Here is a 27,143-nt window from a genome sequence, read left to right as displayed (position 1 = left end):
CTGTAACCTAACCTACACAGTGCATCTAACGTGTGTGGGAGCCTGGAGTGTCCCTTTAATAATATAAGCCCATCCAGTATAACTAACTGTAACCTAACCTACACAGTGCATCTAACGTGTGTGGGAGCCTGGAGTGTCCCTTTAATAATATAAACCCACCCAGTATAACTAACTGTAACCTAACCTACACAGTGCATCTAACGTGTTTGGGAGCCTGGAGTGTCCCTTTAATAATATAAACCCACCCAGTATAACTAACTGTAACCTAACCTACACAGTGCCCCTAACGTGTGTGAGAGCCTGGAGTGTCCCTTTAATAATATAAACCCACCCAGTATAACTAACTGTAACCTAACCTACACAGTGCCCCTAACGTGTGTGAGAGCCTGGAGTGTCCCTTTAATAATATAGACCCACCCAGTATAACTAACTGTAACCTAACCTACACAGTGCCCCTAACGTGTGTGAGAGCCTGGAGTGTCCCTTTAATAATATAAACCCACCCAGTATAACTAAGTGTAACCTAACCTACACAGTGCCCCTAACGTGTGTGAGAGCCTGGAGTGTCCCTTTAATAATATAAACCCACCCAGTATAACTAACTGTAACCTAACCTACACAGTGCCCCTAACGTGTGTGAGAGCCTGGAGTGTCCCTTTAATAATATAAACCCACCCAGTATAACTAACTGTAACCTAACCTACACAGTGCATCTAACGTGTGTGGGAGCCTGGAGTGTCCCTTTAATAATATAAGCCCATCCAGTATAACTAACTGTAACCTAACCTACACAGTGCATCTAACGTGTGTGGGAGCCTGGAGTGTCCCTTTAATAATATAAACCCACCCAGTATAACTAACTGTAACCTAACCTACACAGTGCATCTAACGTGTTTGGGAGCCTGGAGTGTCCCTTTAATAATATAAACCCACCCAGTATAACTAACTGTAACCTAACCTACACAGTGCCCCTAACGTGTGTGAGAGCCTGGAGTGTCCCTTTAATAATATAAACCCACCCAGTATAACTAACTGTAACCTAACCTACACAGTGCCCCTAACGTGTGTGAGAGCCTGGAGTGTCCCTTTAATAATATAGACCCACCCAGTATAACTAAGTGTAACCTAACCTACACAGTGCCCCTAACGTGTGTGAGAGCCTGGAGTGTCCCTTTAATAATATAAACCCACCCAGTATAACTAACTGTAACCTAACCTACACAGTGCATCTAACGTGTGTGGGAGTCTGGAGTGTCCCTTTAATAATATAAACCCACCCAGTATAACTAACTGTAACCGAACCTACACAGTGCATCTAACGTGTGTGGGAGTCTGGAGTGTCCCTTTAATAATATAAACCCACCCAGTATAACTAACTGTAACCTAACCTACACAGTGCATCTAATGTGTGTGGGAGTCTGGAGTGTCCCTTTAATAATATAAACCCACCCAGTATAACTAACTGTAACCTAACCTACACAGTGCATCTAACGTGTGTGGGAGTCTGGAGTGTCCCTTTAATAATATAAACCCACCCAGTATAACTAACTATAACCTAACCTACACAGTGCCCCTAACGTGTGTGAGAGCCTGGAGTGTCCCTTTAATAATATAAACCCACCCAGTATAACTAAGTGTAACCTAACCTACACAGTGCCCCTAACGTGTGTGAGAGCCTGGAGTGTCCCTTTAATAATATAAACCCACCCAGTATAACTAACTGTAACCTAACCTACACAGTGCCCCTAACGTGTGTGAGAGCCTGGAGTGTCCCTTTAATAATATAAACCCACCCAGTATAACTAACTATAACCTAACCTACACAGTGCACCTAACGTGTGTGGGAGTCTGGAGTGTCCCTTTAATAATATAAACCCACCCAGTATAACTAACTGTAATCTAACCTACACAGTGCACCTAACGTGTGTGGGAGCCTGGAGTGTCCCTTTAATAATATAAACCCACCCAGTATAACTAACTGTAATCTAACCTACACAGTGCACCTAACGTGTGTGGGAGCCTGGAGTGTCCCTTTAATAATATAAACCCACCCAATATAACTAACTGTAACCTGACCTACACAGTGCATCTAACGTGTTTGGGAGCCTGGAGTGTCCCTTTAATAATATAAACCCACCCAGTATAACTAACTGTAACCTAACCTACACAGTGCCCCTAACGTGTGTGAGAGCCTGGAGTGTCCCTTTAATAATATAAACCCACCCAGTATAACTAAGTGTAACCTAACCTACACAGTGCCCCTAACGTGTGTGAGAGCCTGGAGTGTCCCTTTAATAATATAAACCCACCCAGTATAACTAACTGTAACCTAACCTACACAGTGCCCCTAACGTGTGTGAGAGCCTGGAGTGTCCCTTTAATAATATAAACCCACCCAGTATAACTAACTGTAACCTAACCTACACAGTGCATCTAACGTGTGTGGGAGTCTGGAGTGTCCCTTTAATAATATAAACCCACCCAGTATAACTAACTGTAACCGAACCTTCACAGTGCATCTAACGTGTGTGGGAGTCTGGAGTGTCCCTTTAATAATATAAACCCACCCAGTATAACTAACTGTAACCTAACCTACACAGTGCATCTAACGTGTGTGGGAGTCTGGAGTGTCCCTTTAATAATATAAACCCACCCAGTATAACTAACTGTAACCTAACCTACACAGTGCATCTAACGTGTGTGGGAGTCTGGAGTGTCCCTTTAATAATATAAACCCACCCAGTATAACTAACTATAACCTAACCTACACAGTGCCCCTAACGTGTGTGAGAGCCTGGAGTGTCCCTTTAATAATATAAACCCACCCAGTATAACTAAGTGTAACCTAACCTACACAGTGCCCCTAACGTGTGTGAGAGCCTGGAGTGTCCCTTTAATAATATAAACCCACCCAGTATAACTAACTGTAACCTAACCTACACAGTGCCCCTAACGTGTGTGAGAGCCTGGAGTGTCCCTTTAATAATATAAACCCACCCAGTATAACTAACTGTAACCTAACCTACACAGTGCACCTAACGTGTGTGGGAGTCTGGAGTGTCCCTTTAATAATATAAACCCACCCAGTATAACTAACTGTAATCTAACCTACACAGTGCACCTAACGTGTGTGGGAGCCTGGAGTGTCCCTTTAATAATATAAACCCACCCAGTATAACTAACTGTAATCTAACCTACACAGTGCACCTAACGTGTGTGGGAGCCTGGAGTGTCCCTTTAATAATATAAACCCACCCAATATAACTAACTGTAACCTGACCTACACAGTGCATCTAACGTGTTTGGGAGCCTGGAGTGTCCCTTTAATAATATAAACCCACCCAGTATAACTAACTGTAACCTAACCTACACAGTGCACCTAACGTGTGTGGGAGCCTGGAGTGTCTCTTTAATAATATAATCCCACCCAGTATAACTAACTGTAACCTAACCTACACAGTGCCCCTAACGTGTGTGAGAGCCTGGAGTGTCCCTTTAATAATATAAACCCACCCAGTATAACTAACTGTAACCTAACCTACACAGTGCATCTAACGTGTGTGGGAGCCTGGAGTGTCCCTTTAATAATATAAACCCACCCAGTATAACTAACTGTAATCTAACCTACACAGTGCACCTAACGTGTGTGGGAGCCTGGAGTGTCCCTTTAATAATATAAACCCACCCAGTATAACTAACTGTAATCTAACCTACACAGTGCACCTAACGTGTGTGGGAGCCTGGAGTGTCCCTTTAATAATATAAACCCACCCAATATAACTAACTGTAACCTGACCTACACAGTGCATCTAACGTGTTTGGGAGCCTGGAGTGTCCCTTTAATAATATAAACCCACCCAGTATAACTAACTGTAACCTAACCTACACAGTGCCCCTAACGTGTGTGAGAGCCTGGAGTGTCCCTTTAATAATATAAACCCACCCAGTATAACTAAGTGTAACCTAACCTACACAGTGCCCCTAACGTGTGTGAGAGCCTGGAGTGTCCCTTTAATAATATAAACCCACCCAGTATAACTAACTGTAACCTAACCTACACAGTGCCCCTAACGTGTGTGAGAGCCTGGAGTGTCCCTTTAATAATATAAACCCACCCAGTATAACTAACTGTAACCCAACCTACACAGTGCATCTAACGTGTGTGGGAGTCTGGAGTGTCCCTTTAATAATATAAACCCACCCAGTATAACTAACTGTAACCGAACCTTCACAGTGCATCTAACGTGTGTGGGAGTCTGGAGTGTCCCTTTAATAATATAAACCCACCCAGTATAACTAACTGTAACCTAACCTACACAGTGCATCTAACGTGTGTGGGAGTCTGGAGTGTCCCTTTAATAATATAAACCCACCCAGTATAACTAACTGTAACCTAACCTACACAGTGCATCTAACGTGTGTGGGAGTCTGGAGTGTCCCTTTAATAATATAAACCCACCCAGTATAACTAACTATAACCTAACCTACACAGTGCCCCTAACGTGTGTGAGAGCCTGGAGTGTCCCTTTAATAATATAAACCCACCCAGTATAACTAAGTGTAACCTAACCTACACAGTGCCCCTAACGTGTGTGAGAGCCTGGAGTGTCCCTTTAATAATATAAACCCACCCAGTATAACTAACTGTAACCTAACCTACACAGTGCCCCTAACGTGTGTGAGAGCCTGGAGTGTCCCTTTAATAATATAAACCCACCCAGTATAACTAACTGTAACCTAACCTACACAGTGCACCTAACGTGTGTGGGAGTCTGGAGTGTCCCTTTAATAATATAAACCCACCCAGTATAACTAACTGTAATCTAACCTACACAGTGCACCTAACGTGTGTGGGAGCCTGGAGTGTCCCTTTAATAATATAAACCCACCCAGTATAACTAACTGTAATCTAACCTACACAGTGCACCTAACGTGTGTGGGAGCCTGGAGTGTCCCTTTAATAATATAAACCCACCCAATATAACTAACTGTAACCTGACCTACACAGTGCATCTAACGTGTTTGGGAGCCTGGAGTGTCCCTTTAATAATATAAACCCACCCAGTATAACTAACTGTAACCTAACCTACACAGTGCACCTAACGTGTGTGGGAGCCTGGAGTGTCTCTTTAATAATATAATCCCACCCAGTATAACTAACTGTAACCTAACCTACACAGTGCACCTAACGTGTGTGGGAGCCTGGAGTGTACCTTTAATAATATAAACCCACCCAGTATAACTAACTGTAACCTAACCTACACAGTGCATCTAACGTGTGTGAGAGCCTGGAGTGTCCCTTTAATAATATAAACCCACCCAGTATAACTAACTGTAACCTAACCTACACAGTGCATCTAACGTGTGTGGGAGTCTGGAGTGTCCCTTTAATAATATAAACCCACCCAGTATAACTAACTGTAACCGAACCTACACAGTGCATCTAACGTGTGTGGGAGTCTGGAGTGTCCCTTTAATAATATAAACCCACCCAGTATAACTAACTGTAACCTAACCTACACAGTGCATCTAACGTGTGTGGGAGTCTGGAGTGTCCCTTTAATAATATAAACCCACCCAGTATAACTAACTGTAACCTAACCTACACAGTGCATCTAACGTGTGTGGGAGTCTGGAGTGTCCCTTTAATAATATAAACCCACCCAGTATAACTAACTATAACCTAACCTACACAGTGCCCCTAACGTGTGTGAGAGCCTGGAGTGTCCCTTTAATAATATAAACCCACCCAGTATAACTAAGTGTAACCTAACCTACACAGTGCCCCTAACGTGTGTGAGAGCCTGGAGTGTCCCTTTAATAATATAAACCCACCCAGTATAACTAACTGTAACCTAACCTACACAGTGCCCCTAACGTGTGTGAGAGCCTGGAGTGTCCCTTTAATAATATAAACCCACCCAGTATAACTAACTGTAACCTAACCTACACAGTGCACCTAACGTGTGTGGGAGTCTGGAGTGTCCCTTTAATAATATAAACCCACCCAGTATAACTAACTGTAATCTAACCTACACAGTGCACCTAACGTGTGTGGGAGCCTGGAGTGTCCCTTTAATAATATAAACCCACCCAATATAACTAACTGTAACCTGACCTACATAGTGCATCTAACGTGTTTGGGAGCCTGGAGTGTCCCTTTAATAATATAAACCCACCCAGTATAACTAACTGTAACCTAACCTACACAGTGCACCTAACGTGTGTGGGAGCCTGGAGTGTCTCTTTAATAATATAATCCCACCCAGTATAACTAACTGTAACCTAACCTACACAGTGCATCTAACGTGTGTGGGAGCCTGGAGTGTCCCTTTAATAATATAAACCCACCCAGTATAACTAACTGTAACCTAACCTACACAGTGCACCTACCGTGTGTGGGAACCTGGAGTGTCTCTTTAATAATATAATCCCACCCAGTATAACTAACTGTAACCTAACCTACACAGTGCACCTAACGTGTGTGGGAGCCTGGAGTGTCTCTTTAATAATATAATCCCACCCAGTATAACTAAGTGTAACCTAACCTACACAGTGCATCTAACGTGTGTGGGAGCCTGGAGTGTCCCTTTAATAATATAAACCCACCCAGTATAACTAACTGTAACCTAACCTACACAGTGCACCTAACGTGTGTGGGAGCCTGGAGTGTCTCTTTAATAATATAATCCCACCCAGTATAACTAACTGTAACCTAACCTACACAGTGCACCTAACGTGTGTGGGAGCCTGGAGTGTACCTTTAATAATATAAACCCACCCAGTATAACTAACTGTAACCTAACCTACACAGTGCATCTAACGTGTGTGAGAGCCTGGAGTGTCCCTTTAATAATATAAACCCACCCAGTATAACTAAGTGTAACCTAACCTACACAGTGCATCTAACGTGTGTGGGAGCCTGGAGTGTCCCTTTAATAATATAAACCCACCCAGTATAACTAACTGTAACCTAACCTACACAGTGCATCTAACGTGTGTGGGAGCCTGGAGTGTCCCTTTAATAATATAAACCCACCCAGTATAACTAACTGTAACCTAACCAACACAGTGCATCTAACGTGTGTGGGAGCCTGGAGTGTCCCTTTAATAATATAAACCCACCCAGTATAACTAACTGTAACCTAACCTACACAGTGCATCTAACGTGTGTGGGAGCCTGGAGTGTCCCTTTAATAATATAAACCCACCCAGTATAACTAACTGTAACCTAACCTACACAGTGCATCTAACGTGTGTGGGAGCCTGGAGTGTCCCTTTAATAATATAAACCCACCCAGTATAACTAACTGTAACCTAACCTACACAGTGCATCTAACGTGTGTGGGAGTCTGGAGTGTCCCTTTAATAATATAAACCCACCCAGTATAACTAACTGTAATCTAACCTACACAGTGCATCTAACGTGTGTGGGAGTCTGGAGTGTCCCTTTAATAATATAAACCCACCCAGTATAACTAACTGTAACCTAACCTACACAGTGCATCTAATGTATTTGGGAGCCTGGAGTGTCCCTTTAATAATATAAACCCACCCAGTATAACTAACTGTAACCTAACCTACACAGTGCATCTAACGTGTGTGGGAGTCTGGAGTGTCCCTTTAATAATATAAACCCACCCAGTATAACTAACTGTAACCTAACCTACACAGTGCCCCTAACGTGTGTGAGAGCCTGGAGTGTCCCTTTAATAATAGAAACCCATCCAGTATAACTAACTGTAACCTAACCTACACAGTGCACCTAACGTGTGTGGGAGTCTGGAGTGTCCCTTTAATAATATAAACCCACCCAGTATAACTAACTGTAACCTAACCTACACAGTCCACCCAACGTGTGTGTAAGCCTGGAGTGTCCCTTTAATAATATAAACCCACCCAGTATAACTAACTGTAACCTAACCTACACAGTGCACCTAACGTGTGTGGGAGCCTGGAGTGTCCCTTTAATAATATAAACCCACCCAGTATAACTAAGTGTAACCTAACCTACACAGTGCACCTAACGTGTGTGGGAGCCTGGAGTGTCTCTTTAATAATATAATCCCACCCAGTATAACTAACTGTAACCTAACCTACACAGTGCACCTAACGTGTGTGAGAGCCTGGAGTGTCCCTTTAATAATATAAACCCACCCAGTATAACTAACTGTAACCTAACCTACACAGTGCACCTAACGTGTGTGGGAGCCTGGAGTGTCCCTTTAATAATATAAACCCACCCAGTATAACTAACTGTAACCTAACCTACACAGTGCACCTAACGTGTGTGGGAGCCTGGAGTGTCCCTTTAATAATATAAACCCACCCAGTATAACTAACTGTAACCTAACCTACACAGTGCACCTAACGTGTGTGAGAGCCTGGAGTGTCCCTTTAATAATATAAACCCACCCAGTATAACTAACTGTAACCTAACCTACACAGTGCACCTAACGTGTGTGGGAGCCTGGAGTGTCCCTTTAATAATATAAACCCACCCAGTATAACTAACTGTAACCTAACCTACACAGTGCACCTAACGTGTGTGGGAGCCTGGAGTGTCCCTTTAATAATATAAACCCACCCAGTATAACTAAGTGTAACCTAACCTACACAGTGCACCCAACGTGTGTGGGAGCCTGGAGTGTCCCTTTAATAATATAAACCCACCCAGTATAACTAAGTGTAACCTAACCTACACAGTGCATCTAACGTGTGTGGGAGCCTGGAGTGTCCCTTTAATAATATAAACCCACCCAGTATAACTAACTGTAACCTAACCTACACAGTGCACCTAACGTGTGTGGGAGCCTGGAGTGTCCCTTTAATAATATAAACCCACCCAGTATAACTAACTGTAACCTAACCTACACAGTGCACCCAACGTGTGTGAGAGCCTGGAGTGTCCCTTTAATAATATAAACCCACCCAGTATAACTAACTGTAACCTAACCTACACAGTGCACCTAACGTGTGTGGGAGCCTGGAGTGTCCCTTTAATAATATAAACCCACCCAGTATAACTAAGTGTAACCTAACCTACACAGTGCACCCAACGTGTGTGGGAGCCTGGAGTGTCCCTTTAATAATATAAACCCACCCAGTATAACTAAGTGTAACCTAACCTACACAGTGCATCTAACGTGTGTGGGAGCCTGGAGTGTCCCTTTAATAATATAAACCCACCCAGTATAACTAACTGTAACCTAACCTACACAGTGCACCTAACGTGTGTGGGAGCCTGGAGTGTCCCTTTAATAATATAAACCCACCCAGTATAACTAACTGTAACCTAACCTACACAGTGCACCCAACGTGTGTGTAAGCCTGGAGTGTCCCTTTAATAATATAAACCCACCCAGTATAACTAACTGTAACCTAACCTACACAGTGCACCCAACGTGTGTGTAAGCCTGGAGTGTCTCTTTAATAATATAAACCCACCCAGTATAACTAACTGTAACCTAACCTACACAGTGCACCTAACGTGTGTGGGAGCCTGGAGTGTCCCTTTAATAATATAAACCCACCCAGTATAACTAACTGTAACCTAACCTACACAGTGCACCCAACGTGTGTGTAAGCCTGGAGTGTACCTTTAATAATATAAACCCACCCAGTATAACTAACTGTAACCTAACCTACACAGTGCACCTAACGTGTGTGGGAGCCTGGAGTGTCCCTTTAATAATATAAACCCACCCAGTATAACTAACTGTAACCTAACCTACACAGTGCACCCAACGTGTGTGTAAGCCTGGAGTGTCCCTTTAATAATATAAACCCACCCAGTATAACTAACTGTAACCTAACCTACACAGTGCACCCAACGTGTGTGTAAGCCTGGAGTGTCTCTTTAATAATATAAACCCACCCAGTATAACTAACTGTAACCTAACCTACACAGTGCACCTAACGTGTGTGGGAGCCTGGAGTGTCCCTTTAATAATATAAACCCACCCAGTATAACTAACTGTAACCTAACCTACACAGTGCACCCAACGTGTGTGTAAGCCTGGAGTGTACCTTTAATAATATAAACCCACCCAGTATAACTAACTGTAACCTAACCTACACAGTGCACCCAACGTGTGTGTAAGCCTGGAGTGTACCTTTAATAATATAAACCCACCCAGTATAACTAACTATAACTTAACCTACACAGTGCATCTAATGTGTGTGGGAGTCTGGAGTGTCCCTTTAATAATATAAACCCACCCAGTATAACTAACTGTAACCTAACCTACACAGTGCACCTAACGTGTGTGGGAGCCTGGAGTGTCCCTTTAATAATATAAACCCACCCAATATAACTAACTGTAACCTAACCTACACAGTGCATCTAATGTGTGTGGGAGTCTGGAGTGTCCCTTTAATAATATAAACCCACGCAGTATAACTAACTGTAACCTAACCTACACAGTGCACCTAACGTGTGTGGGAGCCTGGAGTGTCCCTTTAATAATATAAACCCACCCAGTATAACTAACTGTAACCTAACCTACACAGTGCACCCAACGTGTGTGTAAGCCTGGAGTGTACCTTTAATAATATAAACCCACCCAGTATAACTAACTGTAACCTAACCTACACAGTGCACCCAACGTGTGTGTAAGCCTGGAGTGTACCTTTAATAATATAAACCCACCCAGTATAACTAACTATAACTTAACCTACACAGTGCATCTAATGTGTGTGGGAGTCTGGAGTGTCCCTTTAATAATATAAACCCACCCAGTATAACTAACTGTAACCTAACCTACACAGTGCACCTAACGTGTGTGGGAGCCTGGAGTGTCCCTTTAATAATATAAACCCACCCAGTATAACTAACTGTAACCTAACCTACACAGTGCACCCAACGTGTGTGTAAGCCTGGAGTGTCCCTTTAATAATATAATCCCACCCAGTATAACTAACTGTAACCTAACCTACACAGTGCACCCAACGTGTGTGTAAGCCTGGAGTGTCTCTTTAATAATATAAACCCACCCAGTATAACTAACTGTAACCTAACCTACACAGTGCACCTAACGTGTGTGGGAGCCTGGAGTGTCCCTTTAATAATATAAACCCACCCAGTATAACTAACTGTAACCTAACCTACACAGTGCACCCAACGTGTGTGTAAGCCTGGAGTGTACCTTTAATAATATAAACCCACCCAGTATAACTAACTGTAACCTAACCTACACAGTGCACCCAACGTGTGTGTAAGCCTGGAGTGTACCTTTAATAATATAAACCCACCCAGTATAACTAACTATAACTTAACCTACACAGTGCATCTAATGTGTGTGGGAGTCTGGAGTGTCCCTTTAATAATATAAACCCACCCAGTATAACTAACTGTAACCTAACCTACACAGTGCACCTAATGTGTGTGGGAGCCTGGAGTGTCCCTTTAATAATATAAACCCACCCAATATAACTAACTGTAACCTAACCTACACAGTGCATCTAATGTGTGTGGGAGTCTGGAGTGTCCCTTTAATAATATAAACCCACGCAGTATAACTAACTGTAACCTAACCTACACAGTGCACCTAACGTGTGTGGGAGCCTGGAGTGTCCCTTTAATAATATAAACCCACCCAGTATAACTAACTGTAACCTAACCTACACAGTGCATCTAACGTGTGTGGGAGCCTGGAGTGTCCCTTTAATAATATAAACCCACCCAGTATAACTAACTGTAACCTAGCCTACACAGTGCATCTAACGTGTGTGGGAGCCTGGAGTGTCCCTTTAATAATATAAACCCACCCAGTATAACTAACTGTAACCTAACCTACACAGTGCACCTAACGTGTTTGGGAGCCTGGAGTGTCCCTTTAATAATATAAACCCACCCAGTATAACTAACTGTAACCTAACCTACACAGTGCATCTAACGTGTGTGGGAGCCTGGAGTGTCCCTTTAATAATATAAACCCACCCAGTATAACTAACTGTAACCTAACCTACACAGTGCATCTAACGTGTGTGGGAGCCTGGAGTGTCCCTTTAATAATATAAACCCACCCAGTATAACTAACTGTAACCTAACCTACACAGTGCATCTAACGTGTTTGGGAGCCCGGAGTGTCCCTTTAATAATATAAACCCACCCAGTATAACTAACTGTAACCTAACCTACACAGTGCATCTAACGTGTGTGGGAGCCTGGAGTGTCCCTTTAATAATATAAACCCACCCAGTATAACTAACTGTAACCTAACCTACACAGTGCATCTAACGTGTTTGGGAGCCCGGAGTGTCCCTTTAATAATATAAACCCACCCAGTATAACTAACTGTAACCTAACCTACACAGTGCATCTAACGTGTGTGGGAGCCTGGAGTGTCCCTTTAATAATATAAACCCACCCAGTATAACTTACTGTAACCTAACCTACACAGTGCACCTAACGTGTGGGAGCCTGGAGTGTCTCTTTAATAATATAAACCCACCCAGTATAACTAACTGTAACCTAACCTACACAGTGCACCTAACGTGTGTGGGAGCCTGGATTGTCCCTTTAATAATATAAACCCACCCAGTATAACTGTAACCTAACCTACACAGTGCATCTAACGTGTGTGGGAGCCTGGAGTGTCCCTTTAATAATATAAATCCACCCAGTATAACTAACTGTAACCTAACCTACACAGTGCATCTAACGTGTGTGGGAGCCTGGAGTGTCCCTTTAATAATATAAACCCACCCAGTATAACTAACTGTAACCTAACCTACACAGTGCATCTAACGTGTGTGGGAGCCTGGATTGTCCCTTTAATAATATAAACCCACCCAGTATAACTAACTGTAACCCAACCAACACAGTGCACCTAACGTGTGTGGGAGCCTGGAGTGTCCCTTTAATAATATAAACCCACCCAGTATAACTAACTGTAACCTAACCTACACAGTGCACCTAACGTGTGTGGGAGTCTGGAGTGTCCCTTTAATAATATAAACCCACCCAGTATAACTAACTGTAACCTAACCTACACAGTGCACCTAACGTGTTTGGGAGCCTGGAGTGTCCCTTTAATAATATAAACCCACCCAGTATAACTAACTGTAACCTAACCTACACAGTGCACCTAACGTGTGTGGGAGCCTGGAGTGTCCCTTTAATAATATAAACCCACCCAGTATAACTAACTGTAACCTAACCTACACAGTGCACCTAACGTGTGTGGGAGCCTGGAGTGTCCCTTTAATAATATAAACCCACCCGGTATAACTAACTGTAACCTAACCTACACAGTGCACCTAACGTGTGTGAGAGCCTGGAGTGTCCCTTTAATAATATAAACCCACCCAGTATAACTAACTGTAACCTAACCTACACAGTGCCCCTAACGTGTGTGAGAGCCTGGAGTGTCCCTTTAATAATATAAACCCACCCAGTATAACTAACTGTAACCTAACCTACACAGTGCATCTAACGTGTGTGGGAGCCTGGAGTGTCCCTTTAATAATATAAACCCACCCAGTATAACCAACTGTAACCTAACCTACACAGTGCATCTAACGTGTGTGAGAGCCTGGAGTGTCCCTTTAATAATATAAACCCACCCAGTATAACTAAGTGTAACCTAACCTACAGACCTCACAGTTACATTTAGTATAGGGCTTTACGATCAAGCTTTTGAACATTCTTCTATATTTTCTAATGAACTTAAAATACCCCTAGTGCTGTCTCTTGAACACCTTCTAGCAGAATGTTCCAGGAAGCAGCCTTGTTGCAGGTGATACATATTTTATTTTGAGAAGAACTTTACACGTTTTTCGAGTTTATCCGTTTGCCCGCCTTTATAATTGCTGTTGCAGATTATGGTTTAAGGTAATCGTTTCTTCTACATCAGGTGAGACACACTTTCTAAAATTAAAACAAACTATTTATGTTTATTGAGATTATTATTAAAGGGGCTTGCGAACACCATAACCACTAGAGCACATTGTAGTTGTTAAAGTGCAAGGAATCTTTGAGCAACATATTACTGGTACGGCAAAAACAGGGTCACCCCCCATCACCCTAAGCCTAATCCGACTCCCATCCATATCTTTCCAGCCTTAGACGGCCATAGTAGTTTGCAAGCACTTTGGGCAGTTTAGCCGGAGGCCAATTGCAGAATGTAATTTCTGTTCAACATTGGACATCTTTGTACGGAAAATGTCAAAAGTAACATTTCTGCACTATATGATCAGGCACCCAGACCATTTCAGCTCAATGAAGTGGTCTGGGTGCCAGGTCCCTCAGGTTTTAAACCTGCAGCTGTAAACATAGCAGTTTCAGAGAAACCGCTATGTTTACATTTGGGATTAATCCAGCCTCTAGTGGATGTCTTCCGTACAGCCACTAGAGGCCCATCTGCAACGCTGGAGGCACATTATGCCTCCATCGCGCAGAGCGTCCATAGGAAAGCATTGAGCGCATGCGCATTCAGCTCCGCTGACGTCAGAGGAGGAGGAGAGGTCACCAGTGCTGGATTAAGGTAAGTGACTGAAGGGGCCACAGGAGGGGGACCTGCTATGTTTACATTGAGGGTTAATCCAGCCTCTAGTGGCTGTCAGTGAGTAAACGTCCTCACGGAGTTCAGCGTCAAATAAGATCCCCATAGGAAAGCATTGAGTAATGCTTTCCTATGGGCGGTTTGAATGTTCGCGGTTCTGGCCGCGCATGCGCATTCGGCTCCACTCAGGAGCTGACGTCGGCAGGGGGAAGAGAGGTCACCAGCGCCGAGGGAGACTGGATCTGGATTAAGGTAAGAGGCTGAAGGGGTTTTAACCCCTGCAGCGCCGAGGGAGGGGGACACTCCAAGAGCCTATAGTGCCAGGAAAACGGGTTTGTTTCCCTGGCACTATAGGATCCCTTTAACTAATTTTTCTGTTCAGTTATAATGAGTTAATATTTGGAATTTAATTGTGAATTCTGAATTTAGAGAATAAACTCTTGTGACTTTTAGGAGTAGACAAATGGCTTGCTGTATCTAGGCCACGACCGATAAGTTAGGGGGGGGGGGGGGGGGGAATAATGTAACTGGTCCAGCAAATTCTTAATATTTGTTGTTTTGTTTCTTAAATAATGCCTAAGGTACCTTTACCTGGTAACATTTTGATCACAATGTCTCTTATCTGTGTGGCTCGATGGATAATTTATTGGACGAAACAAAATCTCTCTCGAGGAATTGCTGGAATTTCATTTTTAGTTCTCTGTCATATTTCTGAAGAATTTTCATCCGGATCTTGGTGGAAACTGGTGAAGTGAAAGTTTTCTTACAATTGATGCAGGATCCCAGCACGTTCTGCAATATGCCAGATTTAAAACATTAAATATACTATTTGCATTCAAAATTTTAAATATATTTCCTCTTCACTGACAGCAGACCGATTTCTACGGCATCGGAAATCCTATCTCGTTCTATTATATTAGAGAGCTTGATGAGAAATGAGTAGATTCAATTCTACTTTTATTCTTTCAAGATCAAGACGTAATATGTAACTGATTGGATTAGGCATTCGCGCAGTCTTACACGCAAGGCTCAGATTTGCCTCCCAGAATTCACTGAGCAGAGATTAAATGAGAACGGAAGGATAGGCTGTTGGTGTTAGATTGCAAGCTCCTATGACTAGCAGCTCACTGGGATGAGTTGGTTTGGGAAATGCAAAGGAAAAAAATATAGCTTATTTGGAAAAATTGTCCGACTCATCTCTAGCTACAGCTGGACGATTGTAGGCTACAGTCCGCCAGCCAGATTTCAATCTCTCCGCAATTCGCAGATTAGTGAATAAATCCCGTTATGTTCTGAATTATTTTCTTGTGGATAAAGAATCGGCTTTATATGCTTTCAGTCATGAAAAGACTGTTTTGTGATCGTTGCTGAAAATAACACAAAGAATTGAAAAGAAATTCAGAAGAACCCAGTGAGTAGATCTGGCCATAGTTCATACTGATCTTATGATAAAGTTAATTAAAATTCACCAACATATTCTACATTGCTGTACAAGACCAAGCAAGACGCAGGAAAACAGTATTAGTAATATGGTAACAGGAGGTGTTGAGGGTTCTGCTGATTCAAATTTGCATCCAGGAACCTTATTGGGAACACCATATGGTCAATTACACAAACATGTATTCCTTACTCTTTTTAGTGTTAAAAACACCATCTATCCCTCTGTCCCCCTAAATTTAGTAACATTTTCCCTTAATTCCAGACTGCTGCTGCTGACTCTGCTCCTGATCTGCCTCCATGGCTGACATCATCAGAAGTGATGATCAAAGCCAATCACAATGCTTTCCCATAGGATTGGCTGAGACTGTCAAGGAGGCAGATCAGGGAGAGAGCCAACACAACCAAACACAGCGCTGTCCAATTAGCATCTCCTCATAGAGATGTACTGAATCAATGCATCTCTATGAGGAAAGGTCAGTGTCTGCATGCAGAGGGTGGAGACATTGAATGTCAGTCACACTGAGCAGCACTGCCCCAGGAAGCACCTCTAACAGCCATCTGAGGAGTGGCCAGTGAAGTTATCACTAGGCTGTAATGTAAACAATGCATTTTCTCTGAAAAGACAGTGTTTACAGCAAAAAGCCTGACGGTAATGATTCTACTCACCAGAACAAATTCAATAAGCTGGTGACTATAGTGTCCCTTTAATCCAACTCTGTCTTTGATACATGTACAACGATTTACTGCTATTCCCTATAGTGTGAAATGTCAGGGATTCAAAGAGAATTTCAAATTGTTATGGTTTCCGTTCAGCTAATTTGTCCTAAAAGCTGATATTCTTTTTGAATTTTCACCATTCACACATTAGTGTGTAGCTCTGCGTGCGTCTTTGCGGCATTGTGAAAGTGAAGATTTGTTCATTGTCTTTGACCAGGAGGTAGATCTATCATCGCACGCTTGGATCTGTCAATATGGAGGAATCCACGATTAGTTCACCTGCAGCAATGTGTTCAGATCCTGTTTGCTGTTGCCATCACCAAACAAATGGCAATTTGTTTTATTAATCAGACTGCCATGCGACCCATTAACTCCGCAAGCTATTTTCTCCTGGTACCAACTACGGGTCATATTAAACCAACAGGATTGTTTAATAAAGTGAGAATTCAGAGAATTTCAAATTTAAGGTCAAATTAGCCGAATTGGAAAAATGTATCTAAATCAGCGATGCTGACAGTTCAACTCCTACCTTAAATGTGAAATTCACTTTGAATTCTCACTTTAGTGGATATACGTTATGGTGCACTCTAAATTTAGAGGGATATTTTCAAACAATAGGAACACTATAGCATTAGGAATACAAATATCTATTCCTAACGGTATAGAGCCCTTGCCACCGTTTAGGTGACTAGAGCCCCGTTCCGTGGCGAATAAATGGATGATTAACCATTTATTTGCTTACCTTAACCCGGCGCCAGGCTCCTCTTGGAGACAGCCACTAGAGGCTGGATTAACCCTGCAGTGTAAACATAGCAGTTTCTCTGAAACTGTTATGTTTTCAGCTGCAGGGCTAAAACTAGGGACACCTGGCACCCAGACCACTTCATTGAGCTGAAGTGGTCTGGGTGCCTATAGTGGTTCTTTAAAGAAGGATTTGTAGATTAAAGGAACACTCTAAAATCATTCTAGCATTCAATGAAATAAAGGAACTCACAAATGTAAAGAAGCCAGTAAAGAGAGAATTCCAGAAACAAGAGGCCAATTTAAATATAAATGGAGAAACTGCTGGAGTTACGCAGAGGACACCTACTAATTAACCATGAATACCACACTATTGGAACGCGGAAGAAGCAGGTAGATAACCGTAAATCTATTATCTCCTTATTGTTTCCCCCCCGACCATTTACATAAGGTTTGTACGAAGAGGGGGGACCATTCCTCTGAGCATCTCTTCGTTGTAGGGATCTTAGTGACAATCATTTTATTTATGTCCTTATTTTGTCGTCCTTCATAGAGTGGTTATTGGAAAGGGGGAGAACTATGCTTCATACCTGTATGGTGATGTTAGGAAGGCCCTGTCCAGCTCAAATATGGTGGAACTAATTAGTCACAAGGACTTGGCAGCAGATTAACTCTGTGAATGGTCTCCGCAAAGCTTGATGCCTGTAACGTTGTCAGTCCCTTATATATTCTACAAATAATTGAGATGTGGTTTTACTGTGAATTATTGGAAATGTCAATGGTCCTACCCATGAAACCCATAATCCTCAGCTCTGCAGTTTTTTTTGGGCTCTTCTTTTCCAGATATCTGTACTGTAGGTAAATATTGTGAATTTGAACCATATTTTTTCTAGACCAGGCAGAATCTATAGTTTGATGTATGGCAGGGATTCTATATCCCGAGGTAACTGGTTGGTCGTGGGAAAGGCAGTGTCTCTCTTCCATTTATAGAATGTGGAATTTTGATCAAATCTCCTAGTCTATGTACCTACAATCCACCTTTTTCTTAGGTATAACAAGTGTGTAGGGATCTTGTATTCCGAGGTATTAGGAGTGTCTGTCTGAGCTTGCCTTACCTGTGAATATTTGGTTTATCCGCAGTAATACTTCCGAGTTAGTTCACTATAGCGATTTTTTACCAATATAGGGTAGGATCTATTATGATCCATTAAGCCTTAATTCTATACTATCTACTCTCACCACTTATCCAGCCCAGCTCTTTACTGCTGCTGTTCTAGAAGTTATATTTTTTTGCTACCATGAAATATACAATGTTATTCGGATGTAGTATTTGAGTAGATATTCAGTTTCAATATTACTATATATAAACAATCAGCCTTTACAATGCTTCTACACCGAATACTTATTGATTCTGAGACTACTTCTCGTGGCGAATTATAATCCCATTTTTAGACATTTAGCAGACATACCATTTACCATATGTCCTAGCACTAAATAAAGGATTTTCCAAATAATATGCACTGGCTACGTGTGGGTATTGTCTTTACAGATTCGTATATACCATTTTAACTTGTGTGATTCTATATTTAGTATGTAAATATTTTTTTGGTAGAATCTATGGTCCATTTATCCTTCAGATGTTCTATTCCAACATGTCCGGTTCTTTTCTTTTTTAGTTTGGGACCTTTTTTTCTGGTTTAATATTTGGGGTTAGGCCCTTTAGTTGGTTAATCCCACTACGAGACCTTTTCTTCTGTTTCTGACGGGAAAAGTAGTTTAAAAAGATCTGCAGTGCCAAGGCCTGCCGTGTCTGCGTTATTGATTGGTGTACTGCATAGCTGGTTAGTTTTATTTTCCTATAAAACCAGAATGGAGATTCATTATTTACATCAGGGAGATTTATTTTTTTCATTGGGAGCATAGAAGGCCTCTCGCATGGAGTAAGGTTTATAGGATACTAAATAAAGGCCATTATTGGACAGGAGATGAGACCTGGACTGTGTCACGACTGTTTTTCTCTGACTGCCTGCGAATGGGTGATTGATTGTACAAAGAGATTAAACTGTTCTTTTCTACGTAGAAATATCAGCTCTAACCTCCTGCTAAAAGATCTGCCTGGTGATTTCTTATGTCCCAGTATTTTAATCAGCATTCGTGCAAGAGGATTGGGATCCGGCGAATGGTGCGGGATATTGGATTAATGCTTAAATTGCTGTAGATTATTTACGTGGTTTTACTGCGGTCCTACTTTTATTGTGTGCAAAATCAAGGATGCTATGAAAAACAATGTCACATAAAATTATATATCGCATTATTTTATTTTAAGTTGAAGAGTTTTATTTATAATTTTTGTGTGTATTTTTTTTTTTATTATAATAGGCGACTTTGCTTCTAATACCTTGGTATATAAGTTAGGTGCTAGAATAGGTTTTCTGATATTCTTCTTGTATGTCTGTTTCTCTGCTAAAGGTTTGATGTAAGAATTGAGGGTCCCAATTTTGGGGAGAAACAAGTGATATCTGGTCAGTTGAGGTGTGTGTTGTGATGGTTGTTATGGAAGTGGTGTTGGTGTTTTGGGTTGGAAAGCACGCTTATGATGCGATGTTTCATGGGTGACGGGTTGGTGTTATAGTGTCATATTATTTGTGTTCTCGCAGGGTCTCGGATAACGTGCTAAACACACAAAATGCATAAGATGGAATTCCCTGTTTCCTGGTGTGGTGGTCCCCTCTTGACCTCCAGGGTATCTGTTTTTAAAATGAAGAACCGCAATCTATGGCTGGTTTCTGGTCTCTGGTCCTTTTGGATCATAGTCCATGCTTTGGTTTAAAAAAGGCATGTTTAAAACACCATGCATAGCTAAGGATATCTGCAGAAATGTAAGATGAAGTCTTAAACACGATGCCTGTCGGTGCTCATTTGCATGTCAAGCTGGGAACTCTGGGAAAGTTGTGGAAACAAGATTTCTCTAGTATCTGTGCCCAAAGAGGACTTCTTAAAGTACAACTTGAGGTATGCAGGTGATGGTCAAGATAATGTAAGTTTATTTATCTTGGATGTTGATGTGTTTACCTGCATTCCCCACGTGGGATAGGATCGACATATCCTCCCAGGGTGACATTGCCTCACTATCTCCTTACTAGCCTCACAAAAAAGCTACCACTTGACAAATGCCACCTCAAAACCAGCTGCCACCACAAGCCTTTTTTTAGGACTTCTGACCAAGGTCATTCTGGTGGGGGTACGAGTGTAAAGAGGTTCGGAAATTATTCTTACTGTGACAAAAGCTCCCATACCATGACCTTTTGGAGAGGCTTGAAGGTCAGTCTCCTACCCACAGACTATGTACCTGGTCCCGAGAGCTCCTGAAAGAGGATTGTGATAGTAGCAATTGAAAACCAAACTATTCATAGTTACCAGATAACTGCTGGCTGAATGTAAGTGTACATTTATATAATGCTGGTATGCAAATTAGGGCAACCAAATACATAATTCTATTATATTGTTGCTTTTTATTGTGGGAAAATGTTACTTGTATTATATAGTTTATATATTTATATTTGCTCGTTCCCCAGTGTTCTATATATTCGTATTTTAAATCGTTGTCACCACATGTTTAAGGACTAGTCCCCAAAGACTAGTCCTTGTCCAAAATAAAGAATTGCATGTTTGTTCCTGTTGCAACCGTGTGTTCTGTGAGTATTTGTTGAGGGAACATCGGAACTTCAGAGTCTTTGGAACTGTTGGCTGCTTGCACGATCCCTCTAGCCCAGGACAAGTCAAAAAGAGAGCAAGGCCTGAGAGCCACAAGTGCCTTTATAAAGGCAGGAGCTGATCACACTGCAGACAGAGGTGCGATACTTCCTTGGAAGGAGAGAGCTGCAGAGCAATAGACAGAGGACATGATACCTGCCTGGAAAGAGAGAGTTGCAGTTTTGTTGGGTGGAAAAGTTCTGGAGAGACCACAGTCAAGCTTCGGGACTGAGGCTGAAGCATTCCAGGGTCCATGGAAGCAGACTTGGCGGAGGTACTCGGTCCGAGTACGGGAGGTCCATCACTTACACCTGTACTTTCTAGCAGCAATATTTGCCATTGACTACACCCCTATATAGGCTGGTATCACCACTGCTGTGATGGTTTCTCTTCATTCATGGTTCCTAAATTATTCTAAGTTTTTTGGTTATGTTGCGCCTTTAGTTCTGTAACAATCATTTCTGTTTTCCCTTGATCTGGCGAGTTTAACACTAAGTTTCTCTTACAGTTTGTGCGATCCTGCTGGTATCCATTCCATTTTCACCTCCTTGGAGGTATTTAGTTAAGGTCACTCATTTTAAAAACAATCCCTATTTTTCCGTTTAGCTTTTAAACTAGCACCCTGCTTATCCACGGTGCCAACTCATCATGTTGCCAGGAATGCACGTCTCTGTCAGTCAGAGGAAATCTTATGAACTTTCCTGACCAAGCCCTTTTAATCTACAATGGGGCAGGTGGTGCATATATTTAATCAGCAGAGACAACTTCAGGGCTCCATCATCCTATCATTTAGCAGCTTTAATGAAAGTGCCAGGAGAAAGTAATATGATGTCACATTCTCTCAGCTTTATCAGTATTGATACTGCACAGGGTACAGTATCACAGGGTACAGAAGCTGTCTCTGTTACTGGAGCATGAGGAGACAGCACACTCACCGCCACAAACCATAGATAACGTGCTGCATTATCTCATCTCTTATCTCTTATCTCAACTTATTGTCAACCAACTACGGGAGAGGAATAAGCCACTAATTTAGAAGGTCTCTGTAAATGTACCTGTTTCTGTATGCACCAGTGATTGGCTATTTACGTCAGTGTGTGTGTGTGACTGAACGTCTTGTTGCACGTATTTGTATGTCTGAGAATGTGCAGCAAACAAGGCATGAGATATAATATGTCTAGCTTGATATCTATGTTTGAGAGTGGCTGATGTAGTATGATAATAAGTGGTAAAGTAAGTATGTGGCAGAGAAAGTTTGGCTTTAGGTATATATGTTGCTAATGACAATGTTGTCAGGCTTATAACTTGCCGGTTCTAACCTATGTTCCCTCTGAACTTGTGTCCCAGTATTTAACCAGACAGCTAGATAGCTAGAAGTAGGAGATGGACCGTTGATGGTGTGGTTGACCATGTGTGTTAAAGGAAGGGTGAAGGCAGGTGTTACACGAGATACATGAGCTAGGATCTGATGTATGTGTTAGATGGATGAAGTCCACCGTTCTAACTTAGACGTTCTTAGCATCTAGACTAGCGTACAGAGACATTGTTAAAAGGTTCAAGTAGACCTGATATATCCTTGGTGTAAATTCCAGGCGTGTTTGGTTGTAGTTGGTTTTACAGGTACCCGATGAATGGTATTTCAGTACACGGTTTTTGACACATCATGGGCGTGGGTGGAAAAGCAGAATCGCAGCATTCCTTTAGTTTGCAGGATTCCAGACCCAGTAATGAGGAGGGACACCACAAACACTTGTTTCAAAGTATGACTCTTACAGGTAAAATGGTTCTTTACATCTAAAGAATGCAGCAGCCAGGCCCCGGCTCTCTGCCACCCAAAACATTGTTTTTCTTAAGGCTCTTTGTTCATCGTCTCATGAACCTCAAAGAAACATAGAAACTTCTTAGTGTCTGTTTGCATTCAGAGTAAAAAAAAATCACAACCTGTATACACTGGTAAAATCAGGACGCCAAGTACTATAGATGTTTTGTGTTGTTGGTGTTTTTAATAAAATTAATTCTTTATTAAAAGAACTCTCCAATCACCATAAAAACTACTACAGCTTGTAGTGGAGATCAATCCATTTGTCAAGGATGGATGTGAAAAAAACAGCTGTAGCATATGAATGCTACATGCACAGCACTACCCATGCCTTAAATGGCACCGTCTAAAAAGTGTCTTATTTATAATGATGGGATATGTGCTGTTCAGTATTGAACAATTGTCACTGGAATTTGCAGTGTCCCATTACTAACGGCGCATTCCGCGTTCCAATCACAGGCTACGTCTTCCACTGGCCAATTACTGGGACCGTGAATATATAAATTAAAGATTAGCCTTAGTGCAGTCACAAAACCATGTGGATAATTTGCTAAACCCAAAATCATGGAAAATTTTAAAAGATTAAAAAAAAGAAGAATATTTTAGGTAAAAATACCAGAAATGAACACCTACATAGAGATATATTCCTTTTATACCAAATGTGATCGACTGGACCACAGAGAGCCCCCTGCCATTATGACCAGATGGGAAGAGGACCTGTGGAGGCCACTCTGTGATGCTCAGTGGATGAAAATATGCACCCTGACACATGTATGCTCTCCCAGCTCGCGGTTCCAAGAAATCAATTATAAAATATTCACCCGATGGGCCCTAACCCCAGCTTGTCTATCGAAAATGCCCGGTAACCACTCCGACAGGTGCTGGCATTGTCTGGAGGAGAAGGGTTCCATGATACATGTGTGGTGTGGATGCAGAATTGTGAAACCTTTTTGGAAAGAAATTCACAGTTTTCTAGTAGAGGTGACGGAGGAGGACACCGAGCTTAGCCCAGCAATGATGCTATTATCTCATACCACGATGCCAGTATCCAAATTTAAAGCATCCTTAACTAGACATTTCTTAACAGCGGCTAGGTCGCCGATTCCTGTCCTCTGGAGGCAGAGGGCGGTGTCGACTTTCCGCAATTGGGTGGAACTGGTGGAGGAAACTAGATCAATGGAAGAGCAGACCGCTGCACTGCAAATTAGAACCGACAAATTCCTGGAAATTTGGACCCCATGGTTACCATACATATCGTCTCAGGCAACGTAGACGCATTGGCAACTGGGTGGGGGAGTGCGTCTGGGTAGGGGAGTGCAGTTGACATATGCTGGGCTGTACCTGCCCGTGGTTTAGTCTGGCAGTACCACGCACCATTAAGGAATCACCGTCTGCATATCTTCTCCCTTCCCACAGCTGCTGTTATGGGTCTTTAAGGTCCCTTCACTCCCTCCACTCCACTGCTCTTTTCTTTCTCTTTACCCTCATTTCCCCTTGGTAACTTCTTTTCCCCCTCTATATCTCTCCCCCATTTTTTTTTTTTATCAAGCTTAAATTCCTCCTTGCTTATTGTACCCAACCAAACAATGACTTCAGGGGTGCGGGAGGTGGTGATGGCACTGATCTCTGGCTTCAAGGGCCACACTGCACAACAAGTTCACAGCCTCCTACTTTCTTAGAGAGCTATGTTCAACGGCAGGGGGGACTTTGCTGTACACCTCGAAGGAAAGGCAGTGAGGAATATTATACTACGCACCTGTATCAATATACTGATGTGACCTCTGTAAACTTGAACATAATTTGTATCTTTTTACTCAAAATGTATTAATGTTTGTTAATAACAGCTTCATTAATCTTCTAACTGTATTTTCTTTGTTTTTGAAATATCGAAATAAAGATTGTCAAAATATAAATAAAAAACACAAAATACCAGAAATGGAAACATTTCTCCAACGCAGATGTTTTGGCCTATAATTTCACATTTTTACAGTTCAGCTATAAAAAAAAATATGCTTTATTGGATTTTTTTTTTTTTTTCGATATTTCTTCCATAGAGACTTTACAACTTCAGTAATTAATGCAATGCCAGTAATGAATTCTTGACCTGGATATATTATTTTTCATTTGCCCAAATTTAGAGCAAGTAATTTTGTCCGGAACAAAAAATTTTACAAATTGAATTTGGATAAAGAATTCTTGCATGTAGAGGAAATCAGTCCGTGCAATTTGTTATTTAGTTTGTTCGTTTATCTAATTACTAAGTATCTAATTATCTAATTACTAGGAGAAAGCTATTGGTTCCAGTCTTTGTGATGTAAACCGTTTACAAATAGAAGCAACCGGCACCTGAGTGTGGGCCCCACTGTGGGGGAGTGTGGGCCCCACTGTGGGGGAGTGTGGGCCCCACTGTGGGGGATATGTAGAATATTATTATTATTATTCGGTCTATTTGCCCAGTCAGGTATATTATTATTATTATTATTCTGTGTATTTGTCCTGTCAGGTGTATTATTGCACCAAGTAGATGTTTGGGAGCTGGGCCAAGGACCTGTCTTTAATATAAAGGACAGTTTATACAGAGACATGTGACAGAGCACACTGCTGGCACAGACACACTGCTGCTGGTAAAACAAACAGGGAGAATGAGAGGCAGTGTGGGCAGTGTGTGTACACAGTGTGCGCGCCTCACTCTGCAGCCAATGACTGCAGCCAGGGGGTCTGTCGGGCCTGCACTCCGGGTGGAGCGATGCAGGAATGCAGGGTGCGTCAGCAATGTGCACAGACCAGCAGCAACGCCAAACACACACAATAACATTCACAGCACGGAGATGGCATGATATCATTGCAAATAAATCCTGGCATCCATTGCTTTCTCTCACTGTATATATAGCCCCCTTCATCACTGTATAAATAGCCCTCTCCATCACTGTATATATAGCACTTGTTATTTACTGTGTATATATAGCCCTCTCCATCACTGTATATATAGCCCTCTCCATCACTGTATATATAGCCCCCTTCATCACTGTATAAATAGCCCTCTCCATCACTGTATATATAGCACTTGTTATTTACTGTGTATATATACCCCCCTCCATCACTGTATATATAGCCCCCTTCATCACTGTATAAATAGCCCTCTCCATCACTGTATATATAGCACTTGTTATTTACTGTGTATATATAGCCCCCTCCATCACTGTATATATAGCCCTCATTATTTACTGTGTATATATAGCCCTCTCCATCACTGTATATATAGCCCTCCATATCACTGTATATATAGCCCTCGTTATTTACTGTGTATATATAGCCCTCTCCATCACTGTATATATAGCCCTCTCCATCACTGTATATATAGCCCCCTTCATCACTGTATATATAGCACTCATTATTTACTGTGTATATATAGCCCTCTCCATCACTGTATATATAGCCCTCGTTATTTACTGTGTATATATAGCCCCCTCCATCACTGTATATATAGCCCTCTCCATCACTGTATATATAGCCCCCTTCATCACTGTATATATAGCACTCATTATTTACTGTGTATATATAGCCCTCTCCATCACTGTATAAATAGCCCTCTTCATCACTGTATATATAGCACTTGTTATTTACTGTGTATATATAGCCCTCTCCATCACTGTATATATAGCACTTGTTATTTACTGTGTATATATAGCCCTCTCCATCACTGTATATATAGCCCCCTCCATCACTGTATATATAGCCCTCATTATTTACTGTGTATATATAGCCCTCTCCATCACTGTATATATAGCCCTCCATATCACTGTATATATAGCCCTCGTTATTTACTGTGTATATATAGCCCCCTCCATCACTGTATATATAGCCCTCTCCATCACTGTATATATAGCCCCCTTCATCACTGTATATATAGCACTCATTATTTACTGTGTATATATAGCCCTCTCCATCACTGTATATATAGCACTCGTTATTTACTGTGTATATATAGCCCCCTCCATCACTGTATATATAGCCCCCTCCATCACTGTATATATAGCCCTCTCCATCACTGTATATATAGCCCTCTCCATCACTGTATATATAGCCCTCTCCATCACTGTATATATAGCACTTGTTATTTACTGTGTATATATAGCCCTCTCCATCACTGTATATATAGCACTCGT

The sequence above is a fragment of the Pelobates fuscus genome, chromosome 8 (assembly GCF_036172605.1).
Source record: "Pelobates fuscus isolate aPelFus1 chromosome 8, aPelFus1.pri, whole genome shotgun sequence".
NCBI lineage: Eukaryota > Metazoa > Chordata > Amphibia > Anura > Pelobatidae > Pelobates > Pelobates fuscus.
This window is presented reverse-complemented; position numbering follows the sequence as displayed.